The sequence below is a fragment of the Ranitomeya imitator genome, chromosome 1 (assembly GCF_032444005.1).
Source record: "Ranitomeya imitator isolate aRanImi1 chromosome 1, aRanImi1.pri, whole genome shotgun sequence".
NCBI classification, from domain to species: Eukaryota; Metazoa; Chordata; class Amphibia; order Anura; family Dendrobatidae; genus Ranitomeya; species Ranitomeya imitator.
This window is the reverse complement of record NC_091282.1, coordinates 1157957850-1157980618: the sequence shown is the minus strand read 5'-3', so window position 1 is coordinate 1157980618 and position 22769 is coordinate 1157957850.

Genomic DNA, 22769 nt, shown 5'->3' with positions numbered 1-22769 from the left:
AAAAGGGTCATGAGGAGGTGCAGTGCAGTGATGCCCAAACATTAGAGCACCCATGGTCTGGAGAAAGTTTCCTTGGGGAAAGTCAATCAATGTCTGAAGAGGTGGAGGATAATCAAGATACACATTTGCCATTAGGTCAGCCTCAAATCGCAACTCAGAAGGAGGATCAGATTGAGGATTTTGAAGGCAACGTGGTCAATGATGAAGCCATTGATCCAACCTGGCATGATGGCACTCCAAGCGAACACAGCAGTGCAGAGAAAGTTGGATCTGTAGCGCAAAAACAGAAAAGAGGAGGTAGTGGTTTGACCAGAGGGAGAATTCGGTCAACTGTGCAACAGAGCCCCCCCACTCTGCTAGATAACAAAACAAGCCAAGGGTTCGTTGTTCCCCTGTATGACAGGTTTTTCTTTCCAGAAAATCCTTCAAACAAAACAACTGTAATTTGCAGCATCTGCCATACAAAGCTGAGAAGCGACAAGAACACTGCCAGCCTTAGCACCACCAGCATGCAGAAGCATATGGCAGCCAAGCATCCCAGTAGGTGGGTGGAATGCCTGGGTACAAAAATCTGTGTCTGATGGTGAAACCACTGCCCCTTACCCAGTGCTACATTCTTCCCAATCTGATGTCCAGGAAGCAGGTGCTGATGCATCCTGCCCACAATCTGCGGTTGCACAGACACAACAGTCAGCAAACATGTCTATTTCATTATCCCAGAGCAGTGTTCAGTTTTTCCTGCCCAAAACTTTTCACAGAAAGCAGAAATATCCATTCACATAAAGGCACAAATGCTGAACACCCACATTGCCAGTTTGCTAGCCCTGGAAATGTTGCTGTTTCGGCTCATGGGAACTGAGCCTTTCCACAATCTCTTGGTGGTGGCAGACACACTGTCCTCTATTTCCAGCCGACACTATTTTTCCTTGTGTGCTGTCCCCGTGGTATATAAGCAAGTGTTACACAATATTAGTTATGCTATGGGCAACGCAGTCACAGGGAAACTACACCTAACCAGAGACACGTGGACAAGTTCTTGTGGACAACAGACTGGAGTGGCCATGCAATAATCACAAATATCACAGTCCATGAGTCATGCAGACGCAAGTGCTATGATCTTTGTAGCAAAGAGCTCTCAGCTGGCCCCTATCGTCCAGACAATAACACGACTGGGTGACGATCATCCAAGGAGGCCGCAGGCTGCTCACAATAATTAATTCTTGGAAAACTAATAGTGAGCATACAGCTTATCCAGCTCCGTATTAGAATGTATGGAATATGTGTATATACTGCTGTATGATCACTGCTAACTACACAATAACCCTACATGCCTCGCTGACACCACCAATCCTATTTTAAGCAAATAAATAAATTCAGGCCAATTGGATGCCATTCTTCTTTTGAGGTTTACACCATCAGGATGTTTCACTCCTCCCTCAGAATAGCAGTCATATATTTTTATGCATTGCTGCCACACTTCATGCCCTTAGAACCCTTATCCTGGAAGACTTCAACAGCCCCACCTCCTCAACTGCAAACCACCTTATATCTCTAACCACTTCTTATGGTTTCTTGTTATGATGCGGTGGTCTAGGAGCAACATGGAACGAGCTCTGAGGGAAGTGGTAACTGTACTGACCACAGTCCCTAAGCTCAACACAACACTAGAAGTAGCCGTGGAATGCTCCTAACTCTCCCTAGGCATCTCATCACAGCCTAAGAGCTAACTACCCCTAAAGACAGAAGCAGGAAAACTATCTTGCCTCAGAGAAAATCCCCAAAGGATAGATTAGCCCCCACAAATAATGACTGTGAGTGGAGAGGAAAAAACATACACAGAATGAAACCAGGATGAGCACAGGAGGCCAGTCTAGCTTGATAGATAGGACAGGATGGAATACTGTGCGGTCAGTATAAAACACTACAAAAATCCACGCAGAGTTTACAAAAAAAATCTCCACACCTGAATAAAGGTGTGGAGGGTAAATCTGCTTCCCAGAGCTTCCAGCAAGACAGAATTAATTCATACTGATAACGCTGGACAAACATAGAAAGCACTGAACGGATAAGTCCACAATCTGTGAACAGAAAAGCGCAAGCAAAAACTTAGCTTTGCTGAACTGGTCAGGATAACAGGGAAATCCAAAGAGATGTGAATCCAACCAGGAACCATTTACAAGTGGCACTGGCTGCAGGAACAGCCAGGCCTAAATAGCCGAGCAGAAGAGACGATAAGTGGAGGCAGCTGATGACAGCTAACTCCAAGGAGCAGCCATACCATTTGAAACCACAAGAGGGAGCCCAAGAGCAGAACTCACAAAAGTGCCACTTACAACCACCGGAGGGAGCCCAAGAGCGGAATTCACAACAGTTTCTCCCAACTTTCAGCTTCACACAAAGACGGTAACACCCCTGATCTGGACTTTGTCCTGCTCAGTTCAATTTCTTACCTAGATAGCTCACCTCTTACCCTTTGTCCCCCATGAAATTTGGAGTATAACCACAACTTAGACATTTTTAGGCCCTCCTTAACAAAGCACCTCTGTTCTCCCACGCCTCACCCTGAAAGTCACCCTCCACCTCTTCCTGCCCTGATAGCACAGTACAGTCCGCGGGTGCCTCTTTTATCTTAGTCTCCTGACAAATGGATCACCTCCACCAAGCGGGGTTAACCTCTTTTGATGAGGGTTGGATTCTTCTCTGACTCAACTTCATCCTGTTTCTAATGACTCTATATTATATATGAGTTTAACTTTTTGTATTGAATAACGGAAATAAATGAACTCAGTAATTGAGACCGGATTCCAGCGTCAAAGGCTAATTGGAGAATATCTGCAGGGGAATAAAGGGTCTTAGTACTCGCTCACATGAGTGTATAACACAGCCGAGTGTTATCTGATGTTTTACTGGATAGCACTCTGGCCAATGTTATACTGTGGGGCAACGCAGAGCTGGGATTTTTTTCCACAGACCAAATTGGTCGGTGGAAAAACAGTCTGCAGTATGCTGAGACTTGAGTGACTCTGAAAGTTGGATCACACGCACCCACTCAAGTCTATGGGTGAGTGTGAAACAATGGACGGCGCTCAGCTGTCACTTGAGTGCAGTCAGAGATCTACGGCTTCAGATAATGGAGAAGATGGGGACTTTAAGTCCTCCATCATCTCAATGTGCTCTTATTCTCTCATTCAAAAAAATCGTATCACAATAAGATGACACTTGGATCCTGCTGCCAGATTACCTTTAAGAAAAAATAACCTCTTTAACAGGTATAACGGGTGCCACAAGAAAACAAGCTCTTTTATGCATATGTCAGCTTAATAATATAGATATGTCAAAATAATAATAGCATAGGCTTCTTTCACACTTTCGTTGGTAAGGGGCCGTCACGAAGTGTCGGCGCAACGTACCGACGGAAATGTTTGCTTTCACATTTCCGTCTGCATTGCCGAGCAGGAAAGATCGTGAGAGTGATATTTCCTGCTGGGCAGTGTGAAACACTGGATGCGACGTACAGAAAAACGTTCCCTTGAATGTTTTTCCGAGACGACAGTCCACCAAAACCCGACGCATCCAGTGGACGACGCATGCAACGTATGGCCAATGAGTCACTAATGCAAGTCTATGGAGAAAAACGCATCCTGCAGGCAACTTTGCAGGATGCGTTTTTTCTCCAAAACGACGCAGTGCGACGTTGGCCAAATGACGGAAGTGTGAAAGAAACCTAATTTATAGTTCTTGAAAGTGGTGAGGGGTGGAACATCAGAGCAAAAATAAAAAAAATTGGTTGTGGTAAGTACGAGTTAAAATTCAGCACTAATTTGATAGTAGTTTTGTAGTTTCAATACATCTGTATAATTACATGAGTGAAATCATACATAGGCTTGCCAAAAACTAATATAAATGGCTTTAATTTTTTTTTTAATGTGTAGAACTTCTTTCTTGAAGACGTTATGGTAAATGGTGTTTCTGCTATTTATTGGCTAGCAGCAAATACACTAGTCAACATTTTATTTCTTTATTCATTTTATTACTTTGCATTTTTCAATAACTATTAGGTTTTCTAATGAGATCCTAGCAATATTGTCAATTTTTTTGATTTATCTATGAATATGTACATTTTCTTGGTTTAGCTGCTGTCAAATGAATATTAAATATGTTGCTTTCAGGTTATAGAAATATCAGAAAATAAAACATTTATGTTGCATCTGTATGTAGTAGGTGATTTCAGTATTTTGAAAATACCAAATTTGAAAGACAAACTGTCAACCTATGCTCACATCAGAGAATACATAGATCTCTCTTTGCTTTCATAAAATTTCCATGTACCTTTTGTAGTCCTTTATATTTTTAAAAGCAAATGGACTGCTGCCTTAACTTACCTTCCTTGTTGTTAACTTTATTATTGTCATTATTTGGGTATTGTCACACAACCGTTTTCTCCACATCTGAGAAAAATGATCCGAGTGTTGTGATCAGAGTTTGAAAAGTGTGGCATCAGTTTTACTAAGGTCTCTTTCAGAGGTCAGTGTGTCTGGTATATGTGGTGACAGTTTTCATGCATATCGGAGACACTTACACATGTAAACACATTAAAATGTATGTTGATGTGCACATGTCAGAGTGTTTCCACAGACCGTGTGTCCGTGTGACCCACATGTCCATTTTTTAGAGGCAGCATGGGCCGCAAAACGTCCCGCACATGTGCACATGGATAACACATTGGTGTGGTAAAATATGTACATATATATATACTAGATGGTGGCCCGATTCTAGCGCATCGGGTATTCTAGAATATGCATGTCCACGTAGTATATTGCACAGCCCACGTAGTATATTGCCCAGCCACGTAGTATATTACCCAGCCACATAGTATATTGCCCAGCCACGTAGTATATTGCACAGCCCACGTAGTATATTGCCCAGCCACTTAGTATATTGCCCAGCCAAGTAGTATATTGACCAGCCACGTAGTATATTGCCCAGCCACGTAGTATATTGCCCAGCCACGTAGTATATTGCCCAGCCACGTAGTATATTGCACAGTCACGTAGTATATTGCCCAGACACGCAGTATATTGCCCAGACACGTAGTATATTGCCCAGACACGTAGTATATTGCCCAGCCACGTAGTATATTGCCCAGTGACGTAGTATATTGCCCAGTGACGTAGTATATTGCCCAGTCACGTAGTATATTGCCCAGTCACGTAGTATATTGCCCAGTCACGTAGTATATTGCCCAGTGACGTAGAATATTGCCCAGCCATGTAGTATATTGCGCAGTTACGTAGTATATTGCCCAGTGACATAGTATATTGCCCAGCCACGTAGTATATTGCGCAGTTACATAGTACATTGTCTAGTGACGTAATATATGGCGCAGCCATGTAGTATATTGCACAGCCACGTAGTATATTGCCCAGCCACGTAGTATATTGCCCAGTGATGTAGTATATTGCCCAGTGACGTAGTATGCAGCATTGAGCCACTTAGTATATTGCACAGCGAAGTAGTATACATCATAGAGCCATGTAGTATATTGGCCAGTCACGTAGTATATTGCCCAGCTACGTAGTATATTGCCCAGCCAGGTTTGTCACAGGTTAAAAAATAAAAATCAAACATATACTCACCTTTCCGAGGGCCCGTTGTAGTCTATGGCAGCTTCCGGTCCCAGGGTTGTATCAGCGCAGGACGTGTGATGACGTCGCGGTCACATGACCGTGACATCATGGCAGGTCTTTCTAGCGCAGGCTCACAGGGCCTGTGATGACGTCGCAGTCACATGACCGTGACGACATGGCAGGTCCTTCTCGCACAGGCACGCAGGGCCTGTGATGACATCGCAGTCACATGACCATGACGTCATGGCAGGTCCTTCTCCCATACCATCTTTGCCTCCGGAACCTGCAATGGAAGATGGCGGCCGGCGCGATCGACTACGGAAGGTGAGTATAGCAGGTTTTTTTATTTTTTATTATTTTTAACATTACATTTTTTACTATTGATGCCGCATAGGCAGCGTCAATAGTAAAAAGTTGGGGACACACAGGATTAATAGCGGCAGTAACAGAGTGCGTTACCAGCGGCATAACGCGGTCCATTACCGCCAGCATTAACCATGTGTTAGCGGTGACCGGAGGGGAGTATGCGGGCGACAGGCAGTGACTGCGGGGAGTAAGGAGCGGCCATTTTTTTCCGGACTGTGCCCATCGCTGATTGGTCGCGGCAGCCATGACAGGCTGCTGGCAAGACCAATCAGCGAATGAATAACCGTGACAGAAAGACAGACAGACAGAAGGACAGATGGAAGTGACCCTTAGACAATTATATATATAGATGTGTGCAGTGACCTTGTTTATAGTTATTGTGTGACTAGGAACATCTGTCCTGAAGGCTGCAGGTTCGCACCCAGGTGTTAATATGTATTTTCCTGGGACAAGTAGAATCCTGTCTCCAGTCTCACCAGGGGGTCCTGCTGGAAGCCAAGAAGAAAGGTAACATTTGACACCTCCTAGCTCTTGGAAGAGAGATGTTAATTATGGCCTGATGGTATCTCTGTGGGAGCTTTTTCACAAAGGATCTCAAGAGAAAATAATATATTCATTGGGGGGCACGGCCGTGGTCCAATGAAAAACCAAGCAATTATGATACTAACCTGAGGGGCAGGTCTAGAAACCTGACCTCCAGACCAAAGCTATAAATTAGACCAGTATACAAAGAAACGTGTTCACATAATGGGGAAAGCCAAGCTTGTGTGATCCAATCTACATTCATCCTTCCCTCAGGGAGCAGAAAGCAGACTACAAGTTAGATGATTTCTGTAAGTTTTTCTCGTGTTATTTTATACTGTTTTGCATAAGTTGTATGTCTTTTTATTATCATATTTTTATATCTTTTCTTACTGTCAGCACTGAACCCTTTTTGTATTAAAGTATAAAACTTTAACTAGTTGAACCTTGAATGTTCTAAAATAATCCATAGCCTAAGGTGTGTGAGCCTTATGAGTGGTAGACATTATTAGTATTAATATTTCTGGGACTAATCACCTGTGTGTTCGATGAGTGGTGGTATGAGCGGGTGTGTGGCCTGGGTCGGTGTGTGATTTATGCTCCCATTACAGCATAGGACAGAGGTTGAATGCTGGACTTAGGGAGATAGATTAACCCTTGCAGCCACAACCCAAGTCATGTGCTGAAAGCGGATACGTGATGAATTAGTTACACCACGGAGAAGGGATCCGTGACAATTGGGATGTCATCTGTGTGATACATCACGGTGCCTGTGAAGCAGCGGCATATTTAGTCGTTTAGCTGTTGCCAGGAGCGGGATGCTGAATTTGGCTCTCATAATTCTTCCTGCATTGTCGGCAATCAGCGTGGTCATTGAGGCTGGCTTCCCACTTGGGCTAAACCGCAGTGACATCAGCACAGTGGGAAAAAGTCAGTGATGTCATCGTGATCTGCTGTGAACTCAATGTGCTGAACTGCGGTGACCTCATTGCTGACTTTTGTGTGTTTTGTTTTGTTTTTAATAAAGGAATTTATACTTGCTGTGTCTTTATTTTCCATATAACTGTAAAATTAATATTGGAGAGGTGTCTTATAGGGAATACCTTAGGTTGATGAGGGTGGTCCCTTTAAGACTGAGGGAGTGCGTGCACTCAGGCCTACAACTGAACCTTGGGGGACACCGACACATAGAGTGTGAGATGAGGAGGTGGTTTGTGAGTGGGAGACACTGAATGTCCTGTTAGGTACGAGGAGATCCAACAAAGGGACAAGTCTGTAATGACAGCAGATCAGAAAGTCTGAAATAAAAGGGAATGGCCCATGGTGGCAAAGGCATCGAAACCTTCAAAAAGAACCTGAAGACCCACCTCTTCAGACAAGCCTACAACCTGCAGTAACCACCGATCGACCAAACCGCTGCATGACCAGCTCTACCCTCACCTACTGTATTCTCACCCATCCCTTGTAGATTGTGAGCCTTCGCGGGCAGGGTCCTCATTCCTCCTGTACCAGTTATGACTTGTATTGTTTAAGATTATTGTACTTGTTTTTATTATGTATACCCCTCTTCACATGTAAAGCGCCATGGAATAAATGGCACTATAACAATAAATAATAATAATAATAATAATAATAAAAGGCAGATGCCAGATCCAGGAGAAGGAGGACAAACTCGAATCACTTTCATTTGACAGCAGGTCATTGGAGACTTTACTCAGAGAAGTTTCAGTGGAATGTTGTGGTCTGAAGCCAGATTGTAAGGGATCAAAGGGGGAGCAAGAGGAAAAATGGGAGGACAGTTCAAAATGGACATGTTCTTCCAGTAGTTTTGAGGCATAGGGGAGAAATGAGATGGTGCAATAGCTAGACACAGAAGATGGGTTAAGGGTGTGCTTTTTGAGGATGGATTAAATCTGGAGGGAAGACACCAGTTGTTAGTGACAGGTTGAAGAGGTGGATTAGGCTTGGGATAGAACACTCTGGTAAGGTTTGGAATGAGGTGGGACATTATTGTATCAAGTTCACAGGTGGTGAGACCAAGTTTTCAGCTGAGATGAGAGGAGAGGGAGGGGGAGCTGGCTGACGGAGGAGAAAATTGAAAGTACTGAATAGGTGTTTAGGGTTGTGAGACAGGTATGATATGAGGGATGTGAAGTAGGTTTGTATTGCTTCAGTGAGCAATTGCACAGCAGTTTTAGAACTTATGTTTTTTAGAAATGCATTCTTAGAACTTCTGTTACTGGGCAGGATACTCCTCTTCTGTTATTTGGCAGCCGCATAACTATGCTTTGTAGAAGAGGGGAAGAAAGAACATGTGCTCCAGTAGATGGCAAGCGCTGCATCAAGTTGCCTCTTCTCCTCTTCTTCCACCTTCCCATAACACACCGTTCAGTCCTCAGTGGTGGCACCCTAATTACCCTTGTTTTCCCCCACATCGCAAAACCCCAACTGTCCAACAGACTGTTGAGAACCACAAATGGCTAGGTCTGCAAATCTGTTCACACATTGTATGTCATGTGCATCGCAAGTGTACTCCAAGGATTCACAGAGTCAAGAGGAGGAAATCATCTGCACTGATGGCCAATTTTTTTCTCAGTGTGATCCAGGACAGAGTGATCTATTTCAAGTGTTTATTTCTGTTTATGTTGATGATTATGGCTTACAGCCAATGAAAACCCAAAAGTTGTTTTCTCAGTAAAATAGAATACTTTATAACCCTAGCTTGAAAAATGATTTTAAAATCCAAAATGTTGGTTTACTAAAATGTATGTTCAGTAAATGCACTCAATACTTGGTCAGGGCTCCTTTTTCATCAATTGTATCAGTGCAGAAAGTCATGGAAGCCATCAGCCTGTGGCGCTGCTGAGGTGTTCTGGAAGCCCAGGTTTATTTGATAGCAGTCTTCAGCTCATCTGCATTGTTAGGTCTGGTGTCTCTCATCTTCCTCTTGACAATACCCTATAGTTTCACTGTGGGGTTAAGGTCAGGTGGGTTTGCTGGCCGATCAAGCACAGTGATACTGTTGTTTTTAAATCAGGTATTGGTACTTTTGGCAGTGTGGACAGCTGCACTGACACTTCCCCAGCGCCTTGTGCTGAACATGGCTCTCATCATTCTCCCCTGCTCTGCCAGGGATTGGTGTGAGCAAGGGTAAATGATAAGAGTTGCATTTAAGTGATAAAAGAGACAACAGGCAGCAGCTGGTGGGACTATTACTCTTATCAGCCATTCCCTGCTGCTGCTAATAAAGGTACTGTCACACTAGACGATATCGCTAGTGATCCGTGACGTTGCAGCGTCCTCGCTAGCGATATCGTCCAGTGTGACAGGCAGCAGCGATCAGGCCCCTGCTGGGAGATCGCTGGTCCGGGAAGAAAGTCCAGAACTTTATTTCGTCGCTGGACTCCCCGTAGACATCGCTGAATCGGCGTGTGTGACAGCGATTCAGCGATGTCTTTGCTGGTAACCAGGGTAAACATCGGGTAACTAAGCGCAGGGCCGCGCTTAGTAACCCGATGTTTACCCTGGTTACCATCCTAAAAGTAAAAAAACAAACACTACATACTTACCTACCGCTCTCTGTCCTCCAGCGCTGTGCTCTGCATTCCTCCTGCTCAGGCTGTGAGCGTCGGTCAGCCGGAAAGCAGAGCGGTGACGTCACCGCTCTGCTTTCTGGCTGCCCGGCGCTCACAGCCAGACCAGAGAAGCAGAGCGCCGAGGACAGACAGCGGAAGGTAAGTATGTAGCGTTTGTTTTTTTACTTTTTAGGATGGTAACCAGGGTAAACATCGGGTTACTAAGCGCGGCCCTGCGCTTAGTTACCCGATGTTTACCCTGGTTACCGGGGACCTCGGGATCGTTGGTCGCTGGAGAGCTGTCTGTGTGACAGCTCTCCAGCGACCAAACAGCGACGCTGCAGCGATCCGGATCGTTGTCGGTATCGCTGCAGCGTCGCTATGTGTGACGGTACCTTAACAGTGACATCAGGAGGGGCTGATGTTGCTGTCACTGTCACACACTAAAACACGCTTTTTATTGCAAAAAATAAGTTTTTCCATCACCACATTTTGAGAGGTATAATTTTTCCAGATATTTGGCACACAGAGTCACATGAGGTCTTGTTTTTTGTGGGACAAGTTGACATTTTTATTGGTACCATTTTCGGGCACATGACATTTTTTGTTCGCTTTCTATTCTTTCTATTCTGATTTTTGGGAGGCAGAATGTACAAAAACCTACAATTCATGAATTTCTTTTGAGGGCATATGCCACTCCATGTGTGGTAAAATTGAAAAGGCAGTTTCCTTATTCAGGTCAGTGCGATTACAGCGATACCTCATTTATATCTTTTTTTATGCTTTGGAGCGTTCATACAATAAAAACTACTTTATATAAAAAATAATTATTTTTGCATCACTGTACTCTGAGAGCTATAACTTTTTAAATTTTTCCGCTGATGGAGCTGTGTGGCAGCTTGTTTTCTGCAGGACAAGATGACGTTTTCAGCGGTACCATGTTTATTTATATCCCTCTTATTTGTTGCGTGTTATTCCACTTTTGGTTAGGTGTTATGATGATAAAGCATTGTTTTTTGCCTTTTTTATGATGTTCAATAAAGGGGTTAACTACGGTAGTTGGAAAGTTTTATAGGTCTGGTCGTTGCAGACTCGGTGATACGAAATATGTGTACTTTTATTTTTTATTTTTTTTATTCAAATATTTCTTTAGAGACAGAATATATATTGATTTTTTAAATTATTATTTTTGATTTTTTTCTTAAATATATTTACAATTATTTATTATTTATTATTTTGTACTCTGTCCCACTATGAACATAGAAAGAGGATGTGGAGACCACAAACATGAATATGACCAAATAAGTCCATTTGTATAAAAATAATCATTTTTTTGGGGTTAAAGTGCCGAGAGTGGTCTGTGACTGCTCCTGGCACCTAGTGCCATGTGTCAGCTGTCAGAATCAGCTGACACCTGGTGGCGATTGCGATGATGTAACGATCTGTCCATGGTCAACCCAGGGCACATGAACAGATCATTACGTCCATTGTCAGAAAAGGGTTAACAGAAATTAACACTTGAATAAGATCACTCTGTTTGTAATGACTCTATATAATATATGACTTTCACTTTTTCTATTGAAAAACTTAAATAATTTAACTTTTGATCATATTCTAATTTTATGAGAATCACCTGTATATAGTTTATTTTTATGATTACATGACATCTCTGAAAGGTGAATCTATTTGTCAGCTATAAATACTGATGACCTCAGTGTAGTGATGACTAGGGTTGAGCGAAAAGGGTCGAAATTTTTAAAAAGTCGCCGAGTTTTGGCAAGGTCGGGTTTCATGAAACCCGACCCGACCCCAGTGGGGGGTCGGCCATGAAGTCGGCGATCTTTTGAATCTGGAATCGGAATTCCGATACCGATTCCTGATATGTTTAAGATATCGGGAATTGGTATCGGAATTCAGATTAAAGTGTAAAATAAAGAATTAAAATAAAAAATGTTGCAATACTTACCCTCTGACGCGCCCTGGTACTAACCGGCAGCCTTCCTCCTTCGAATCCGCGCTTCTAGGACCTTGCCGTGACGTCGCGGTGATGTCGCGGTGACGTCGCGGCTTGTGATTGGCCGCGCGGCCGCCCATGTGACCGCTCGCGCGGCCAATCACAAGCCGCGACGTCACCCGCGACGTCACCGAAGGTCCTGGAAGGGCTGATTCTTAGGAAGGAAGGCTGTCGGAAAGAAGCAGGGCGCTTCCGAGGGTGAGTATATACCTAATAGGAATATACTCATCCTCGGACGCGCCCTGCTTCTTTCCGGCAGCCTTCCTTCCTAAGAATCAGCCCTTCCAGGACCTTCGGTGACGTCGCGGCTTGTGATTGGCCGCGCGACCGGTCACATGGGCGCCGCGCGGCCAATCACAAGCCGCGACGTCACCGTGACGTCACCGCAAGGTCCTGGAAGGCTGATTCTAAGGAAGGAAGGTTCACGGTTAGTACCAGGGCGCGTCAGAGGGTAAGTATTGCGATATTTTTTATTTTAATTCTATATTTTACACTTAAATATGGATCCCAGGACCTGAAGGAGAGTTTCCGCTCCTTCAGACCCTGGGAACCATGGAAACCCAATGCACTGCATTGGGTTTCGAGTTTCGTCCGACCCCGACCCCGACTTTTTTATAGGATCGGCCGATTTCACTCGACCCGACTTTTTCAAAAGTCGGGTTTCGTGAAACCCGACCCGATCCTATAAAAGTAAAGGTCGCTCAACCCTAGTGATGACCCCCTTCACCACCTGCAGAGAAGGATAAGGCTGCTGTGCCCAATCGGTTCCCTGACAGGACACAGAAGCTCAGTTCTGAAGACTGAACATTTTCAGAGCAGTTTGGAGAGTCAATGACACCTGTAGAAATCTTTAGAGGGGCTGCTGTGTCCTGTCAGGGGGCATATTGGGCTCAGCCAGCCTTATTCTTCTCTGCAGTAGGTGAGAGGTGACCGGCACAGACCGTGCTGTGCTCTTATCAGTATCTATAGCTGACACCGAAAGGGGTCAAGACATAACAGCATCCTCGGTGAGCCAACTGCTGTGCTGATAGTATGGCTGATGCAGTCACTGAGCACACCAGCCAACTCACTAACTATGTGTCTGCTGCACCTGTGGACTGGAGCCTGTCAGGACACCATCCACTGGCACAAGTTCAGGCACTCACCCCAAGGGGGGGGGGGGCGGCACTGTTCCTACTGCTGTTATGACAGACTGGGAATAATACTGCAGGAGAGCAGGCTCAGCGGGGATTGGATGGTGGACTTCCGCCCTCCAGTGGCTCAGCATTGGCTGCCTCGCTCAGCTGTCGGTCACAATAACACTCCTCCTACTGCTCCCTCCACACACCGCTCCTGTTTATGAAAACTCTGACCCCAGGCCCCGCCAGCCATACACCAGTAATGGCTGTAATACCCTGATGGTGGCCCTAGCCATGGGGAGACAAATATAATATACAAGCACCTCCAAGATTCTTGGATGACACCTGAATATGTTTGGATATGACGTTATTCAAGCATGTTCACTCATCACTATTGAGGATGTCAGTATTAGGTCATTAGTGGAAAAGAGGAAACAGGTAGTGGGATAGACTGTAGTGTTGGTGTTCTTGCATGCCTCCTCTCCTTCCCTCGGCAAGGAAGCTGCCCATCCATATCTCCTGCCTCTGCTCCTGCTCCCCTGGGCCTGTGAAACCTCTGACAAATCTGGCAGTGTTCTTAGGGCTCACACATGCTTCCTGTCTTTTAAAGAGACAGTGCACCCTGTCCTAAAGCGTCCCCAACTAATAGCTGCGAGACTCTTACTACTTAAAGCACCTACACCTCTCAGGAGGTGCCTGAGCAATGTTTGCAGAATGTTAGCATATACTTGCCTGTCTGCTGTTATGTCCCTTTGTCTGCTTTGGCTAATATGACGCTGCTTTGTTTAACCTGTATCCCACTTGCATGTATTACCTATCTGCTACTCAGAAGCTGCACAGTTTGAATTGTGCCATTGACCATCCACTCTGTTATCCATAAACTGCACAGTCTGAACCTGTTCCAGTGACTGTCCTCTCTACTATCCAGAAACTGCACTGTCTAAACCTGTCACAGTAGCATTCCTGTCTGCTATCCTGAAGGAGCACAGCCTGAACCTGTTCCACTACCTGTCCTTTCTGCTATCTAGACACTGCACTGCCTGAACTTGTACCTGTGCCTGTCCTATCCTGTCTGGAGCACACAATCCAAACCAGTTTATCTGATCCTTGGGGTCAGCTGCTACTGCTCCAGACACTGCTCTGGAATTCCACCAGGCAGCTATGTTCTGCACACACCTAACATCACCATCAGAGGCTCCAGTGAACACCAGGTATCTGCTTAGTTCCTACCCTTCAGAGTAAGTTGGCTGCAATGGGTCCATGAATCCCATGCGTTACATAGACAGAGATGAGGGAGGAGATGTGGTGTGATGCAGAACTGTGGGTGAGAGTGATAAGTTTATATTGGAATCTGTAGTGGATAAGCAACCAATGCAACCAATGCAATGACTAGTACAGGATAGCAGTATTGCTGTAGCAGTTGGAGAGAAATATGATCCTGGCATCTGGATTCAGGATGGATTGGAGAAGGTAGTGTTTAATAAGATTGAGAGTGTAGCTATAGTTCAGAAAAGAATGAATAAGAGCATCAGAAATAATTTTTCCAGAGTCAAAGGTAAGAAAAGGTCGAATTCAAGAGATGCTTTTGAGGTGTAGATGACATGAGCGAGTGAGTAATCAAATATAGGGAGTGATGAAATAGATCAAAAAGTTGAAGTAACCAAAGTGATACCAGTAAAAACTACTTCTCATTCTCATAAAAAAAACCCTCATGCAACTTTAGCAACCCCCCAAAAAAATTGATGACTCTTTGATCTTGTCACCATTTTTTCATAAGTACTAAAGCTATGCCACTTGGAAGGCAAGTAGTAGCAAACAATAGTGAAAACATGGCTGTATTTCCAAGGGGTTAATGCTTTAAATATGAATTAATTGTGACTTTTTTTTTTTTTCTATCTAAGCCCAAAAATGCCTTCAGCCACGTACACATCAAAACATAAATTCCTTTTTTGTTATAAAGTTTGTTTGCTGGTAATTTGGAAGAGCATTAAACCAACTGTTTTCATATGTTTATGTAGTACATATTCTGAATAATCTGACAGGAAATTTGGTATATCCATTTTTTATAATAAACTATATAGGAGTACAACACGCTAAGTTAATGTCTTTTGAAAGTGTGAAAAGAAACCTTTTTCCTTGTGATACATTTCAATAGCCATGGTATTCCCAATATGCTATTAACATTCTGTTCTTAAGATCAAGTTGATACATTATATCCCTTTTCATATTCATTTCATATTAATATCAAGACAGGAGATGAAAAAGAATGCATGAAAGATTTTGTGCCATCACCATAAACAAAAACAAATGAATCTAGAATTGCACTTAAAATTCTCCCCGTGAAAACTCACAATCAGTTATTATCAAGAAGAAACAAAAAATATGATTTTTGAGAATACATAAAAAGTCTTCAAACCAGGGCTCATTCATATTTAAAAATTATTCATTAAATAGAAAGTTAACTTTAGTAGAGATGTGCCTCTGCTGAGCACAGAAATTAATTTCAGAAAGTCATATAGCACAGATATAATATAAAATGTGCAAAAACATACAAAGAAAGCAAAATACATCAAACAAGCAAAAATAACACCAATCATTAGGATAATACTTTACGCTATGTTAATAGTCGCTAAAAATCTTCTATTGAAAATATAATTTTTAAGTGTTTGTTCTCTGTTCCTTATGCTGCTGTTTCCTTTCTCCATTAGTATGTAGTTGACTAAAATTATCAATTCATCACATGACATTCCTGCAGCTCTTTTCCAGTAGATGCTTTCAGATTTGCAACTATTGCACGTATCTGGACTAAATGAAAATTTGGAGGGATTATCATTTACACTAGTGTAGGTTAAAGAATTGCCTTCAATTTTACAAAAAAAATCAGACTATCCTGAATCTATTTTTTTCTTAATTCACTCAGTGTCACGATGTGACACGACCCACTGGGGGTCGGTCAGCAGACGGTACGGCAAACATACAACGGGATGGAAAAGGGGTAAGGAAGGCCCTATCAATAGGGAAATGATGGAATGGTCACCTCCTGCTCAAACCTGAACCTGTCCCTGCACTCTACTAATGCCCTAAGTGGGTCCTTCCCCCACCACCACCAGGAACCTCATCCTTCGCTGTCATCTCACACTGCCCTGGCTAGTGCACTGGCTGGCAAGGAGCGCTAGCCTCACCACTGCAGATGGTACCACATAGGGGATAGTGAAAAACACAAAAGGGACAAGGAGCAGACACAGCACATAGCTTCCAGACACTGATGCCAAGCTACACACATCAGATAGCACACTGCGCTCTGTGTACTCAGCGAGCACTGATCATTTCCGGTATTATTCGGTGGAAGCTTGGGTCTCCTCCTTTTAATTTTGGCACTTTTTAGAGCACCAATCAACATGCAGGGATTGTCTGCCATGCACTATAATACCGGAGCCATCCTTGTAGTGGTATTACAGTGATTGGTTGGCCATACAGTGTCATCAGGTCTATAGGAGACCTGGTGCCGCCCTGCTCAGCGCATTCTGCTCCAGACTCAGCTAATGTAGGGAGAGCTGCTGCTGAGATACAGTTGGATTTGTTCTTTAATTAGTTAGTGTGGGTCTACTAGTGTTCAATCCACAAACCTGATAAGCCAACAGTCAATTTAGGGCTAATTCGGAGGTACATAGATTGCAGTGCTAGGTAGGCAGGGGAGTCTATGTGCACATTTCCACATCAGTGCAAGGCATGCAGGCACTGTATGTGAGTGTATGGATCTCACTGCATACATCAAATGGCTCCATTACTGTCTGCTGCATATTTTATATATACGTAGCTGCAGGTATCCGTGGCTAGGATTTTTTTTCTTATTTTGCACCTTATACCTGCTAATTTTATTAGAAAGCAATGAATAGCCCCCTTTTTTTTTCTTTTTTTCTACATTTATTTGCTTGGTCACACTACAGACTACAGCCAGGTCATTTCAATACAAGAGCGTGAAAATCTAACAATTTAAAAAGGTTTTTTTTTTGTCCCAGACATCAAATGTGAGTGCACAGAAAATTCTGGCCTTTTTTTGGTACTATAGTATTTTTTGGAGTGTCTTACAACATTTTTGGACACCATTTTGTTGACCAAAAAATCTGTAGCTGGCCCAAAAATATTTAGCTACAGTTCTTATATTTATCACTGTGATTTGTACACCACGCGCTTCGCATATAATTGCGCTAAATATTTTACAATTATAGTACTCCAATTTTTTTGTGTCATAGCCTACTTATTGACACAAGCTTGGTGGGCACAAAAAAAGCAAGGCCACATTTTGATCAGTCTGTTATCTCCGTCTGATGCCTGGTCTATTTGTGGGCTACACATACTTGCTTTTCAGGCATACATTCCACTTTTTTATCTGTCTGCTACCCTTGGTCTATACAGTATTTTGTGGTTAAAAATATTTTAAAAAATCCAGGCCACATATTACAACAGTCTGTTATCTCTGTCCAATGCCTGGTCTATCTGTGCTGTACAAATACTTGATTTTCAAACATGCATTCAACTTCTTTGTCTGTCTGGTACCATTGATCTATACAGTATTTTCTGGTAAAAAATATTTAAAAAAATGCAGGCCACATCTTGAAGCAGTCTATCTGTGTTTTCGAAATACTTGCTTTTCAGGCATGCATTCCACTTTTTTGTCTGCTACCCTTGGTCTATGCAGTATTTTGTGGTTAAATTTTTTTTTTTAAATCCAGGCCACATATTACAACAGTCTGTTATCTCAGTCCGACGCCCAGTCTATCTGTGGGCTACAAAGTTTTGCTTTTCAGGCATACATTCCACTTTTTGGCATTGTGTTGGCCTACTTCATGACAGTAATTTTGTTTTCAAAAAATAAAAAAAAGGCCACATGTTGAAAATTGTTATTTATCTGTCAGACGACTCCTCTATCTGTGGTTCAAAAATTGTTGCATTTGAGTGCTCCTTTGAACCTGTTTTGGTGTGTCTTACCCTTGTTATTAATAAAATTTGTTAAAAACAAAATAAAAAAATTACCAACATTCCATTGAATTTAAAGTGTGTTTTTTGGCACACTAATCACATATTAAGTTTTCTCAAATATAATCAATTTGTATTGAACTTTTAAAATATTTCATTAGTCCATTTAAAATGGGCAAGGCAAGGGTCAAGGGATGGGAAAGTGGAAGTGATGCTGATGATGCATGCAGAGGACGAGGCCATGGCCAAGCTGAAATTGGGCAACAACAAAGATCCACATCTTCTCGCTCGACCTTCCTGTCCCAGTTTCTAGGGGACCGCAGCACACCACTATTGAAGCCAGAGCAGTGAGAAACGGTTGTTGGTTGGATAGCGGATTATGCTTCCAGTCACTTAGCCACCACCACCACGTCTTCCACACAAGTCTGAACCACATATTACTCACCCTGATCCTCCTTCCTCCTACCATGCCGAGTGCCCTGAGTGTCCACACTTGGACAGTCCGAAGAACTGTTCAGTTTACCCTTTAAAGATTCTGGCCTCTCGGCCGGTCAACTTGAATTGGGGCAAGATAAGATCGCATGTTGTGATGCCCAAAGATTTTGACCTGCCATGGTCACACGAAGGCAATGATTGGAAAATGAGGTGGACGATGATGAGACACAATTGCTAGACAGTAAGGAGGAGGAGAAGGGTGCGGATGTGGAAGACGAGGTGGTGGATGACAAAATAACTGTCCCCACTGGCAGGAGGACATGCAGATCGAGGACAGCAGCACACATGGGGAAGGAGGCATAGCACCCCAACAGGCATGAAGAAGTAGTGTGGTGGCCGCAGACAGAAGGCGTGCATCCATTCCCCATAACACCAACATGACAGAAGTTGCCATTCCAACGGTTAGATCTTCCCAAGTCTGGTTATTTTTTAAAGACTCTCCTGATTACCACAAACAGGCCACTTGCAGCACCTGCCATGCCCGCATCAGAAGGGGTAGCAAAATTACCAGGCTGATCACCACCAGCATGATCAGGCACATGGCAGCAAAGCACCCAATTTGGGTCTGAACCCCAGCCTCCAGAATAACTGTCTGCAGGTAACACCACTGCTTCTTCCACTCTTTTGCATCCAAGCGAACCCCCAGTCCACGTTGCATGTGAAGATGCCTCGAGCCCTGCACCTGTTGTTGCCACACAGTCAACTAGAACCATCATCAGGCCAGTCCACGTCCTTCTCCCAGTGCAGCCTTCAGTTGTCAATACCCCAGTCATTGGAATGCAAGCGTAAATGCGCAGCCATCGCCGCACAGGCCACAGTACTAAATTCTCACATTTCTTGTCTGCTTCCGCTCGAAATGTTGCCTTTTAGGCTCATTGAGACAGAAGCTTTCCACAACCTGATGGCGGCGGCCATCCCAAGGTACTCGGTCCCCAGTCGCCACTATTTCTCCTGGTGTGCCGTATTGGCATTACACCATCACGTGTCCAGCAACATTACTCGTGCCCTCAACAATCTGTTACAGGGAAAGTCCAACTAACCACAGACACGTGGACAAGTGCTTGTGGGCAGGGAGGGTACATGTCACTGATGGCACACTGGGTTAACATAGTGGAAGCCAGGACCCAGTCGGACCTTGGGATGAAACACATCCTCCCCACGCCGAGAATTGCGGGCAATCAGGGTTGACCCCACAGTCTACAGCTCCTGCACCTCTTCCTCCTCCTCTTCCACCTTCATCTCTGAAATGAGCACAGCAGTCAGAGCTGGAAGCACTGCAGCAATGCCTCAGCCAAGCGGCAACAGGCTGTGCTGAAGCTAATCTGCTTAGGTGACAAACCGCACAATGCTGAAGAGTTGGCTGACACCGCTGAACCTACAGCCAGGCATGGTCATGTGTGACAATGGCCAAAACCTTGTGGTGGCTTTGAGGCAAGGTGAGCTCACACACGTACCTTGCATGGCCCATGTTCTTAACCTCATCGTTTAACATTTTCTCAAAAGCTACCTGGAGCTGCCGGATCTGCTAGTGAAAGTATGCCACCTGTCTGCCCATTTTAGAAAGTCAGCTACAGCTTCAGTCACTCTTGCCGTGCTTCAGCAGCATTTGCAGCTTCCGGCTCACCAACTGGTGCATGATGTCCTCACACAATGGAACTCTACATTGCATATGTTGTAAAGGATGTGTGAGCAAAAGAGGGCAGTTGTTGACTACCAGCATCAAAAAGGCCATGATTATTCAGTTCAGACTCCCACATAAGAACTTAGGAGTGGATATGTATCTCAGACATATGTACCATCCTCCAAAATTTTGAGGAGTGCACCAAGATGGTGAGCAACGATGACGCCATAATTAGCGTCACCATCCCACTTCTCTGCATTCTGAAAACCTCACTGCTCATAATTAAAGAGGATGCATTGCAGGCAAAGCATGAGTACATGGAGCAAAGAACCACACAGGGAGATTACACACAGCCCAGCCTCATGTCATCCCAATGGGGATTGGTAGACAATGAGGAAGAGGAGGAGGAAGAACAGGTGTAAGCATTCTGAATAGAATCCGAGAGTGGACCCTCTGGGTTGTGGTTCTAGAGCTCCCGAGGGTCAGCGGACTGTTATGATGCGGTGGTCTAGGAGCAACATGGAACGAGCTCTGCAGGAAGTGGTAACTGTACTGACCACAGTCCCTAAGCTCAACACAACACTAGAAGCAGCTGTGGAATGCTCCTAACTCTCCCTATGCATCTCGTCACAGCCTAAGAGCTAACTACCCCTAAAGACAGAAGCAGGAAAACTATCTTGCCTCAGAGAAAATCCCCAAAGGATAGATTAGCCCCACAAATAATGACTGTGAGTGGAGAGGGAAAAGACATACACAGAATGAAACCAGGATGAGCACAGGAGGCCAGTCTAGCTTGATAGATAGGACAGGATGGAATACTGTGCGGTCAGTATAAAACACTACAAAAATCTACGCAGAGTTTACTAAAAATCTCCACACCTGACTAAAGGTGTGGAGGGTAAATCTGCTTCCCAGAGCTTCCTGCAAGACAGAATTAATTCATACTGATAAGCTGGACAAACATAGAAAGCACTGAACGGATAAGTCCACAATCTGTGAACAGAACAGAGCAAGTAAGAACTTAGCTTTGCTAAACTGGTCAGGAAAACAGGGAAATCCAAAGAGATGTGAATCCAACCAGAAACCATTTACAAGTGGCACTAGCTGAAGGAACAGCCAGACCTAAATAGCTGAGCAGAAGAGAAGATAAGTGGAGGCAGCTGATGACAGCTAACTCCAAGGAGCAGCCATACCACTTGAAACCACAAGAGGGAGCCCAAGAGCAGAACTCACAAAAGTGCCACTTACAACCACCGGAGGGAGCCCAAGAGCGGAATTCACAACAGCGGACCTGATGGAACCACCCCCTATACAGGGAGCATTAGGAGCAGGCCCAAGGAGGATGGAGACACAACTGCTAGAGCCAAAGGGGGGACTAAGTCAGAGAGAAGGAGACTGAAGGCAGAACGGAAAAGACTTGAATTAGGAAAGCTGGGTATATGATGGAACTTCGGGAACCGGACAGGGACAGAACTGATGGTGCAAAAAAAAGGGACAGAAGTAATAAATCCAAGAAGACAAGACTAAACGCAGAACAAGTACATGTAATGATAAAGGGCAAGAAAGACAGAGACTCAGGGACAGATCTGGCAGAGACACGGAGCAGGTATGATTGAGACGCAGGACTGGAAAGGCAGAGACACGGGGCACTGGCACAGGGCAGGTATGATGGGTATATGGAGCAGGTATGGTGGAGACACAGGACTGGTACGGCGGAAACACGGGCACTAGCACTGGGCAGGTATGGCGAAGACACAGGACCAATACAGCGGAGGCATGGGGTAAAGGCGCAGGGCTGGTATGGCTGAGACACGGAGCACAGGCACAGGGCAGGTAAGGCGGAGACACAGAGTAATGACACGGGATAGCTATGGCGGAGACATGGAGCACAGGCACAGGACAGGTAAAGTGGAGACAGAGGGCAAAAACACAGGGCTGGTATAGTGGAGACACGGAGGAGCCTGAAAGAGACAAAGGAACGCTGACAACAAGGAACAGCAAGTAACCTCAGAAGTTCAGGCATCTGGGAAGATGCCAGGAAGAAATACCCGATGGGTGCCACCATATTGGGGCAAAGCCATTGGGTCCCGACCTCCCAGGGAGCCATGTGGCGCAGGAGGCGCAACTGCGCATGAGCGAAGATAGGACACACCGTGAACCAGAAAAGAGCGTAGGAGCAGCGAGGGACAGAGTAGGGAGCGCGCTAAGGGATGGGAGAAGGCAGGTAATTATGCACGGTCGTGACAACAGGAGCTGCTTTCATGCGCTATAAACAGTACTACAAGCACAGCTGTCATACCATCTGTTTAGCATGGATGGCCAAAGGACAGGGAGGAGGAGAAGGACAGCTTGGTCAGTCATTCTGTTGCTGAGGACACGGAAGTCTTACCTGTTAGCAGTGTGGCACGCATAGCTGACATTATGTTGCACTGCGTTTCCCGTGATCCTCGTATT